Raw genomic sequence first — 12151 nt, 5'->3', positions numbered from 1 at the left:
AGGAATAGGGATTGAGAATAAATTCCCTGTTGACATAATAAATAACATGGCTGGTATGTTCTGTACTAGGTACTCTCTCAGAACTTATGTTGAGGCCATGCACAGTCATACAAAGATGTGGGGGAAAAGTATGAGAAATGCTCTGAGGTCCTAAGTGTTTGAGTCACCAGAGAAATTCCAAAATTTGTATGATTTTCAGGTCTCTTGAGATTGATATCACATTTTCTTAGGCTTTTTCTTTTAGGGCTTTGTAACACAGCTCTCAGTCAGTCCTTGTGAAACATTTCATTTTTGTCAATATTCACATTCTCCTGCCTACACGGAAACAAATATCTGCATTTAGGAATGTGTTATGAACAAGGTTTCAGCAATAGAACCAGATGTTCTCCATGAACAAGAATTGTATGTCTCACACTTGCCATTTCAATCAATGTATTTTTATGTGTGAAAATATATGTTATTTGTTGCCACCTATCAAATGGATAATTTTTGTTTAACTTCCCATGTTGGACAATTTAAAAGTGATTGGGAAGCAAATTAAATAATGAGTGCAGTCATAATTTAATTTTCTACATATCATTCTAAAATAGTAGAGAAAGGAGAAACTAGGAAAACAATCTACTATCAGTTCCCTAGGGACGACCCCATACCCCAAGTGGAATATAGTATAGGTCATATAATTCTACTCTTCTCCAGAATCACTGTTGACTTGCTTCCAGGGCTCCTTGGGCCTCCTGAAATTGTTTGCAAAACTTTGTATTTATACACACTTTACTGAGGAGATGTAAGAGCTTTCATATCATATTTCCACAGGGGTCAATGACCATAGAATATTAAGAACATCAACTTAGAATCTCATAATCTACTTATGAATAATTTTAGATGGATCCTATTATCTAACTTTTAGGTGGATCAGAATAAATATTATGAAGTACTTATCTATTTATTTAGTACATGTTTATACAGTACTATACTTCCAGATGCCAAATACTGTCCTAGGTACTGGAAAGACAAAAACAAATGAGCTCATAGAAAGAGAATATTGGAAGCATTTCCAGAGTAAGGGAAACCAGACAGAATTAGGTAAAGGCGACTCTCCTTTAAGTTTTCTGCTGCTGATTTGATACTTTGTTCTTTTGAATGTAGGTTATCACTACTAGTATATACTTTTAATTGAGTTACCATAATAACTATAAATCACTTCAATTAACATTAACTTCTATTGTGGCAGATATAATTATGAATATATACGTGACAGTTTCTGCCTTTTATAATGAGCTTTCATAGTAATCACTATTGGAACTACAGTATTAAGTATAATTACTAAGTAATCTACTAGAACCCAGAATTACTTTATAATTATATGATATTTTCCTAAGCATATAGCATGTAGTTACTTTGGGAGTAAAACACAATAGTGACATTTAACAATCTATTACATAATTGATGAAATCTTGCTAATAAATGTGAGTTAACATTCATAAATGCTAGGCATTTTAAATTCCAAAATAAAGTCAGCCATTCAGCCACTTTTTGAAATGGAAAACACCTTATTTATTTTAAAACTTTAATTCCAAGTGAGAAAATTGTCTGAACACACAATCATGTGGTCTTGGATTCCAGAAGCAAAGCAGATGGAATTAATTGTCTATATTGAAAGGTAAGTGTGCATTTAATATGCTAGAATGTGATGTTAAAAAACAGCTATATCTTGACAGCTAGTTATTTGATAAATAGGTCCAAAAGCTCCTAATAGAATCTTTGGGATATGTTTTTCAAAAAAATATTTTTAACTGAGAATATTTATTTTCTAGGAGATGCAGAACTCACATTAAAATTTTTTTTTTTAATGGGGGATACTGTTTCTTCGAGGTCTATAGCATTATTTAGCCAAGAACACTGAAAAATTTCCCAAAATATCCTTGCAGTCTGTAAGACAGGGAAAAATTAAAGCAGATAGTAATGCATCAATTTTCTATAGCATAGTGAATTAGAAAACTGAAATTATTTAATAAAGAATATTGATTCTTAGGGATGCTGCAGCAAATCACCACAAATTTGGCAACTTGACACAACAAAATTTTGTTTATTTTTATTTTTTTGCAGTTCTGTAGACTAGTAGTTAAAAAAATAATCAAAATGTCAGTCAGGATGGGTCCTTCCTGGAGGTTCTGAGGGAAAACCTGTTCCATGTCTCTCTGCTTCTGGTGGCTATCGGCAATCCTTAATATTCCTCATCTTGTTGATGTACCAATCCAGTCTCTCTCAATCTTCACAAGGCCTTCTTTCCTATGTCTGTCTGCAGATTCTTTTCTGTCTTTATCTGGACATTCATCCATCGATTTAGGATCAACCCTAATCTAGGTCTGCAAAGGATCTTATTCCAAATAAAATTATTAATTATGAGGTTCCAGATGGGTATATCTTTTGGGGGACACATCCAACCCACTACATAAAGTATTCATGTACATGTAACATATCAGAAGTAGTTGGTGCAGTAAGGAGTCCAAATGAGTCTAGAACCTTAGAAACTGAGATCTTAGGGAAGTAAATTCAGGAGACAATGCCGGACTCCTGCTGTTCAACTTGTAGGAAATAATCACCACTTAGAAGAAAAAAAAAAATTAATGAATGTCAAAAAAACTAAATGGATTAACAAGTACAGACATCCAGGAAGTGACAAAAGAGAGCCAGAATGTGAGTCATTGGCCTCTCACAGAAGTGCTTATTTCATTCCACTACATTCAGCAGATGAAGAGGAACTTAAAGATAGTCTTACAGGTAGGTAAAGAGGAAAGACAAGAATATACTTAAGAATGTTGTAGGAGAAGGAAAATGAGCTTTATTTGGTAGAATTCCTTGTGTCTGAGCACTTTAACATCTCAGTAAGGTTATAACTATTACTTTATTTTATTTATCTCACTATCATTTTTTCCTGTACTCATTTTATCACTTCCCATTGAGCCCTAAGAACAGTGTTAAATACATGTTTTTTGAGTTGTAATGAATTAAATTGATTCAATTATAGGTGAGTGTCTTGGGACCCTGCCTAGGTTAGGTTGATACATGCTTAATTTATGTATGAGGAGATTTGTTTTGCAAGCCTGTCTATCTCAGTTTCAGAGTTCAGGAACATTGATTAATTAACAGAGTATTTAGAAACATACTTGTATCCTTTCAAGAAAAGATAGAGAACATGCACATGAGATAAAAGATAGTATTTCTAACTGTCTGTTAGATTTTTACTATGACTTCTAAGCAGGGAAAATAGTGGAGGTTTGTGGGTCATATATTCTCTGTTGCAACTACTGAACAATGCTGTTGTAACTGGGGAGAAGACATAGACAATGTGTAAACCAATGGGTGTGGTTGTGTTTCAGTGAAAGTTTATTTACAAAGGTAGTAGTGGACTTAATTTTTTCCATGGATTGAAGTTTGTTGACCCCTGTTTTAGAGACAACATGTTTAAAACTCTAAATATTCTGTATGATATCAAACTATCTTATGGGACAATTAAAAAATTTTTCAGTAAATAAGGCCAGGCACAGTGGCTCATGCTGATAATCCCAACACTTTGGGAGGCCAAGGAGAGGATTACCTGAACCCAGGAGTTCCAGACCAGCCTGGGCAACTTGGTGAGAGCTCATCTCTACAATAAATAAAAAATTTAGCCAGGTATGGTGGGGCGTGCCTGTAAGTCTAGCTACTTGGAAGGTTGAGGCAGAAGGAACACTTGAGCTCAGCAGGTCAAGGCTGTAGTGATCATAACCCTTAGTCAGTTGTACTTAAACCACTGACATGATCTTTCCCTCCTTTACTGGTCACACCTAGGCAATCTCTGCATATTATAAGGCAAATTATTTTCATTCCTACAATCATCACCTTGGTTCAGGAAAGTCCCTGCTATCAAACTATTTCTGGGGAGCTGCTTGCTCTCTTGTTTTTAGATTTTTACTTCTTTGATATCTGTTACTAACCATCGATGGAGTCATTCTTCTAAAATATATCTCAGAAACATTCAGTAAGGGAGGATTCCATGGAGTAATATATGTGAAAGTTGTGAAATGCTAGAGAAATATGAGTAATCCAGTTCATAACAGTAGGGAAAATGGAGAATATCATTCAGACCAGTTAGCCTGTTATTCCAGACTCTCAGAGGTATGGCTGTAGTTGAGTACAAGTCAACTGAGCAATCACGCATTGGGCAGGATAGTAAAGTGCTAAAGAGGGTGTGTTCTTGACATAGAACCTTTACTTTCAAATCTCAGATTCATAAATACTGGCTCTGTGTCTTGTATGAGTTATTTAACTTTTTCTCATCTGAAAATGAAGACAGTAATAGTCCCAACCTCATAGGACTGTTATAAAGAGCATGTGATTGGGGGAAACAAGTATTGGCATATAGTAAGTGCTAATATATATTCCTTATTATCATTGTTACCCTCATCATCAGCATCATCATCATCATCACCATCATCATCATCCAATACCAGTCATATGCAAGTCCCATTGCTAGTGCTAAATATTTATTGAATTCCTTTTACAAACTAGGCACCATTCTAGGTGCTGGGGATGTAACAGTGAAAAGATAGACTAAGCCTCTGCCATCATTGTACCCTATTAGACACTGGTTTATTCAACAAATATCCACTGAATGCCTTTGATGTGCCAGACACTTCTAAACATATGACAGCTGTTTATTAAAACTGGCAAGTCCCTGCTCTTATAAACTTAGGTTTAGTCATTTAGATGTGGTCTTTTCATTTAAACTATATGTTTCTTGGGGCCAGGAACTGTATCTAAATCATCTTATACCCTCAGCGTCCACAAAGAAATTATCACATAGAGAGGTATTTCATAAATGTTGAATTAGTAAATGCATGAATTAATGCAACGAACACTTATGTTCACTAGGTGCAAATAAGTTAGCACTAAGTAATCTTGAATGAAGTTGAAATGAACCATCCTCGTCAGAAACACATCCCACACTATTCCAAGAGATTCCTACTGAGGATTCTAACATTCACCTTTTTCCAGATTTGGAAACTCAGATTTCACAGGCAGTATGTATGGCAGAGAGGGAATAAAATCCTCAAAAAAACCAAAAACAAAAACAAGATTCCAAATGAATGTATTAAACAGAACATTAGGACTCTGCACAATTTGCAAAAATAGAGGTTCTAGTTATACTACTTAATTCAGTTTTTGCTTTCTACTTGGGGTAAGAATGAAATTAAGGAAAGTATAAAAGATCTGCAATTATAAAACAACCTAGAAATCATATCTGGAAAACTATTTGGAGTCTCAGCTAAATTAATTAACTATGTTTTCATTCTACTTGGAATGAGAATGACACTGAAAGAAGTATTTAAAAATCTATGATAAAAAAAAGAGACATCATATCCAAAAACATTTTGTGTAGTGTAGAAAATAAAGAAGGGCAATAAACACTGCTTTTAAAAAGTTCCCATTGTAATTCGATGTGAGATCATAAAGTTTGTGCTGGATGAAGACCATGTTTAGGTATTAAAGAAAGAAAGAGAAAGGGGAGAAATTTGGAATTTTTCTCATTCATGACTTGAGAAAAACTTGAACATGTTAGATACCTTATTAAAGCCTGGAGTATATTGCTCAATCTGGAAGATGTTTCTATAAACAGTTTTAGAAATCCAGCCTGACCCATTTCCCTCAGCCATGCTTATGGGAATCCTTATCAGCAAGGAAATAGTTTTATAGGGTAATGATTCTGAGACATTTTGGCTGCCCCCACATACAGATCATCAGAGAGCGTGCAAATAGAGAACAGTAATACAATCAACAGTTGCACAATGAAACATTTCCATTCTTCCTCTTGAACAGAAAAAGAGGAGCCAAAGGTATCCCAAATCCTAGAAATCCCATCAGTAAAGTAAGAATTATGTAAAGTCTCAGTTAAGGCTCAGGGAAGAATTTAACCATATTAGCTTCTATATATATATAAAAGCTTGGAATAAAATTTGCACTGTATAGGATTGGCCTAAATTTCTGGAGGAAAATAAAAAGAACCCTGGTGGTTATTTTTCCTTAGGTAAATAAGTTCTGGACATGCAGGTAAGTGGAAAATGAGAGACTTTGCCCACAGCCTAATGTCCATACATTTTGTTTGTGGTTTGGAAGATGTAATAAGAGCCAAACATGGCTTATGTACACTATACAAGATCTTTTACATGAAGTCAGACTGAAAACACGAGAAACACTGTTCTGGTAAGACAGCAAAGCTGATATGTCCCATGGTAGTATGGTCCACAGCATGCAAAGTTTTAAGTTCATTGGCTCTGTTTCAACTGGAGGACCAAATATGTATTGCACTGGATGGTCAGAGAAAAAAAAAAAAAAGGAAGAAAGAAACTGCCTAAAGAGAAATCTACCTCAGCCAGAGATAACATTTACATGAAATATGGTTATGACAAGATTATTTACATTCTATAGTCATTAGGGATAAAGAGGATACTTGCAGATCTATCTTCCTAAACAACAAATTGAAAATCCTTTCTGATAAAATCTCTCTGCACTGTGATTTTCAGTTCTGTCAGATACTATAGAAAAATGGTGCCAAGTTGGCATATCTATCCACTTGGTGACGGATGTGTATTCTTTGGAATTTAGATACCAGTGCTTTCTTTCAACTTAATCTATCTGTTATATTTCCTACCCATTGTATCATGTGAATTTGTGTTTTGAGGAGATCAGAATGAAAGGCAGAAAATCAGCTTGTTTGGGGATACAACTTTTTAAATGATTTCTAGAGAGAGGATATTGCTATCTGTGAACTAATTGGGTGTTGCTAGTTTTAAACACATACACAGAACCGGAAAAGGATACGTTTGATGATTGTTATTTTAAATGACCCACAGTTTGAATTGACCCACAATTGTCTTCTTTTCAAAGCACTGTGCCACTGATGTTCAGAGACGTCCGTTATTTTAAGTTTTTGTTTGTTTGTGCTGCTATTTTAGTGGGCAGTATGGCTTATACAGAAAAATTAATGGAAGGTAGTTGTCTAGGAAGATTAATATAATTAAGCTGCAATGTTGTATGTGAGAGAAATGTAATGGGCTCACTTCCTCGGCATGGAGGATTAATGCTGAGAACAATAGACACAATAAAGAAGACGACATTGTGGTTGTTGGTGGGTGCTGATTGCAAATTCTTCTTGTGAGACAGCTTCATGTTTGATGGGAAGGATGCCCTCTGGACTCTGCTTCTTCCTGGAAAAGAAAGCTCACACTAGATATGTGAAGGCCAAAGTGGTTGTGTTATCAAATAATTATAGACTTGCCAGAAAGTGGAAGAAAGCTCAGGTTTAGAAACGGAAAGTCATTAGCAAAAGCTGCCTGGATCATCACAATGTATAACAGGCAGGACAGGGCCTGTGCTGCTGACAGCACTGGGGGTTTCCTACAATGATCTCTGGACAGAATACTATGGTCAGAAAAAGATAATGAAGAGGCTAGAACATGCACCATCTGGTCTAACAGAAGGGAAGATGGAAAACATCAACGGGGAGTTAGAATTGTTATGGAAAGCCAGACGGTGTAGCATTGATTAAGATTATTTCGTTGATTAGGTGATATCTTGTGATTTATGCCATGGACAAGAAAAAGCAAATAACTTTTTTTGTGCATGTGAAACCAGGAAATGCTATAGAACTAAAATTGTATCAGACCCTGGGAACTTCAGAAAAATCTCCCTGTCAAGTATATGAGGCCAAACTAAGAAGCAAGACTCTCTTAGAACATGGAAACTCCATGCATTCAGTGGTGAAAAAGGCATGGTGATCCAAACTAGTTTTCAAGTGTTGACAGAGGGCTGGGTAGCACTGGGATAGGATATCACAGGAAGCTTTTTTTCAGAGACCTCAAAGTTGCTGACTTTGTAAAGGGAAACCAAGCCAATCAGGCTAAGAAGCTAGAACTGGTGGAGTTCACAGGACTAGGGTCCACTTGGGGTATTGCTTACTCAGATTGGAAGTTAGCACACAGGAATATGGATCAGATGTTCACTATCTGAAAGTCCCAAGACTTCTTAGGACAAGTAGAGGCATATTCTCTAAAATGTATTTCTTATATGCAGTTTTCATAGTGTTCTCTCCCTTTATTTTACTCCCTCTCTCCATCTTTCTCAATGAAATTATTTTCTTCACAATTGGGATAAAAAACAATGTTCACTTTCAATCTCCAGAGGGAAACAAAGCATCTTATTGCTTAGCAAACATCTCATCCCTGTAGAATGTGCTAATGCTTATCAAGCACTTGCACTTGACTTCTTCTCTGACATATGAGCCAGCCTTTGTTATAGGCTTTTCATATGCCAGGAATTGAGCAAAGATTTTAAATACATTTGTATTTATTTCATTTGATCTCAAAATAGCTCTATGTAGAAGGAACTATTATTTTTCCCACTTTCACATGATACATAAGAAGTTGAGGCTTTTGCTAAGACCATCGGCTAATAAGTGGAAGAGTTCAAATTTTAAAAGTCAGCCTGATTGCCAAGACTTCACTTCTAACCACTGCTCTATGCTGCCTCAAAGATTTACCTTAAATGTATTATCTTAATTTTAAAGCTGAAGACTCAAAAGTTCAGAAAGAGTGATGTTTTCTGTTAAGCATTGGAAATGGACTTTAACTCAAAATCTTGGGCACCAAATCCAGCTTCTTCTCCCCTCGAGCATCCCACTGCTGTAAATTTACCCAACATATAATAAATATATCCTCTGAAAAGGAATACCACAAATGTGTCTTCCCTCTTTCTCTCGTTCTTTGAGATCTCATATGTATGAGAAGGAAGTTCTTGGTGATTCAAACCTGTCATTTCTCATTTTACAAGAGATTTGCCACATAGAAATATTTGTAAGGTGTTAACTAATCATTAGAAGGTACTTGAAACACCTATTTTCCTTCTTGACGACAGCAAATGTTAACCACTTCTTAGACTAAGTACCTACATGTTTTCAATTGAAAGCTGGAGTTTGAGTATGGGCAACTGTCTCCTGCTTTGACTGGCAGTTTGGCCTGGTCAAGAATCATGAAGGATGATCTTATGATGTCAGAGGTTGGGCATCTTGCTCAGCAGTGAGAAGGTACATGGAGGGTTATACATTTGCTTCCCCATTTCATCCCAAACAGTTGTAAGAGGATAGAATTGAGTATCAAAAGTGTTACCTTCTGCAATTCATAAAGTTGCACTGAATAGAATTATCACCTTGAAATTACAGGGTAAAACTCCCTATACAAAAACAGATTAAAGACAAATTAGACTGTGGGCCAGGTCACTCTGATTGTTAATTAGTGATAATGGAAATACAATTAGCATAATGAGTTCCAATTACTGTATATGGAGAAATATGAGCATACTGCTTTCATAAATCTTGGTTCCAGGAAAAATAAAATGCATCTGGTTTAACAAAGCATGTCCTTCTCTTCTGCAGAAAGCTCCCTGGTAAATATCTTTTTGTGAAGCTAAATCCTTCTTCTGATGGGTTGTGATTTTAAAAAAAGGCGACAGAATGGATTTGCCCCGTCTGATAGCTGAGCAGTTTTGTATTAGCTCAGCTTCTGTTTTAAGCTTCCTAAAAAATCTAACCATCTGTTTCTCCAATAGCGGGTTAAAAACATTGAGGAGAATCATGGACCATCACATCAAATGTGCTTATTGTCTTTGAAATGTCTGTGTGCCCCCCTTTCTGCCTTTGATAAGCTGTGAAATTGGAAAGCCAATTACAGTCACATATTTACACAAATCTGAACAGCTTTTTGAAAACTCTGTGCAAGAATGAGTGAATGAGAAATAACAGCTTTACTTGGGAGCTTTGGTAGGATGCCTGTGGGTGTGTTAATGAATATATTTTTAAAAGATTTGCACTGCAAGGTCTGGATATTTATTTTCACCTTGGTCTAAACGCTGTCTCAACTTTTTTACTGCAGGCACTGATTGGTCTTAACTTTCTCAGAAGGTCCAACGACTGATAGCACAATATGCCAGCTCCGTTGTCTACTCTCTTCAACTCACTCTTACTACTTTTCATGTGACAAATGCTCAACTGTTGACAGATTACATTCCAAGACTGGTTAAAACCCAGGCCATTTGGCCAATGAATGGTAATGAATGTGGACTGCTCAGCCCACACAGGTGACATTACACCTTGCACCAGGGGAATGTGCCATCTTCCTTGTTGTACCCTGTAAATCTGATAGATGCTATTAACCTTTTCAGTGAATCCCCATGGATCACTGCAATGGTGAATCTCAGTAGTAATTGCTAAGACAAAAATGCCCCAGCATACCTATATACCCTATAAGGATCTATGAAATAGGCAAGTTGGCTACTCAAGTGCCTCTCCCCAACTGCTGTCTTGATTTACTTTCAACTGTCAGTCTATACCCAGGTTGCAGTGCTTCCAAATCTTTCAGACAAGCACAAGCAGCGGATCTTGCAAAGTCCTCAGAGGAATCCTTTCTTTTCTTTTTTTCCTGAACAAGATTTTTCTATAATAGGAGAACAATGTATATCTCAACCAAAAGATCTAAAATATTTGAGTTCATTGAGGAAAGCCTTCTTGTCCTTACCTTGATGATTCATAGTACTCTTCGCATAGGGCTTTGATTGTGGTTGTCAGATTTTTAACCCAGTCAAGTCTCCTCAGTCTGTCTGGAAGCATTTGTAAACTGGATTATTTAATAAAATAAATGCCTGTCAGGCATCATTGTCCTTCAGCACTTTGAGATGCTTTCTTGAAAAATGGCTTTCACAGTACTACTATCTCTCTTTGAAACACACACATACATGTATGCCTGTGCATACAGGAATGAAATCAAAATAGTCATTGACTCTCTGTCAGCTAATATTTGTTATGGGAAGTATGGTAGAGCTTAAAATGACAAGTTTCTCGTTCTACTATTTTTATTATTAAAGTATATATTAGATCTACACTATTTTATGGATTTAAACAAGGAAAGGCAATGCTTTGAGAGACACATGAGGTATCCTGGAAAGACCGATGTCCTGGGTACTGGACAGTGTTACACTGACAGGCACAAAAATGTGTACTTGATAAATGCTAATTATAATGGATACTTGATAAATAACTCCTGGTAGGGTCTCGGGTAAATCATTGAAACCTTCTGGGCCTCACCCTACTTATAGTACAATAAATATTTTTGCCTAGATATTCTTGAAGATTTCGTTCAGCTCTGACATTTTATGATTCTAAGGGCCAAACCCCTTAACCACGAGATATGACATAAAGAAATGTAGAAGATTTGCAAGTTTATCCAAATGGTTATTTACTGTTACCCAGTGATATATCTGAAAATTAAATTTAGCTATGACTAACAGAAGTGCCCCATACAGAGTAGATTCATATCTCTATCAAGGTTTGGCTGTTCTCAGAAGACTACCAACCTAAAGGTTCCTCAATATTTAAGATGGCAGCAGGTGCTCCAACCATCACATCTGTATTCTGTACAAAAGGAAAAACAGGGGTTGGAGACAATATGGTGAATCATCCACATAATCACTCTTTTAAGGAATTTTCCAGGAATCTCAATCCAATTAATTCTGTTGATATTTCATTAACATCAGTTGTGAGAGAGAGAGGGTGGGAGATGAAATATTTTAGCCAGATACATTGTATTCCAGAACAAACTCAGTATCTATTAGTAAGAAAGAAAAAAGGAATGGATTCTGGGTAGGTAACTAGTAGTATCTTCCATGTAATCCCTTTCTCTTTCATTTAAAATATTTTTGTACCATGCTTCTTGATTCTAAAAAAGAGTTCCTGCAATGTATAGAATTCATTCCTCCTCATTTCATGACTGTATAGTAGATGGTCAAGTGCCATCTAGCATGACACCTACTCCTTGAAAATAAAGTAGAAGGCCTCCTGCCACCTGAATTTTTAAAACATTTCCCTTTTATAGATGACATTAAAAGTAAACAAAAACCAAAAACATATTTGGTATGTGATTTTTTTAAAGCAAAATTAACAAGGGAGTCATATTTAATTGAAAATCAGAAAGTTGAGGGTTTTTAAAAATCATCTGTATTTATGAAAGACCAGTAAGTTAGATTTTATAAGTAACTAATGTCATTGGATTAAAAAGTAGAAAGA

At 35.9% G+C, this 12151-nt stretch overlaps 1 pseudogene; it reads left to right on the top strand.

Moving 5' to 3' along the window:
- Nucleotides 1–1604: 1604 nt before the first annotated feature.
- The window catches only part of LOC103257458, a 32316-nt pseudogene continuing 21769 nt past the window's right edge, over nt 1605–12151 (top strand).

This window comes from Carlito syrichta, unplaced genomic scaffold, assembly GCF_000164805.1.
Source record: "Carlito syrichta isolate Samal-C Ts95f unplaced genomic scaffold, Tarsius_syrichta-2.0.1 Scaffold301760, whole genome shotgun sequence".
In the NCBI taxonomy this organism is placed as follows: domain Eukaryota; kingdom Metazoa; phylum Chordata; class Mammalia; order Primates; family Tarsiidae; genus Carlito; species Carlito syrichta.
This window is presented reverse-complemented; position numbering and strand designations above follow the sequence as displayed.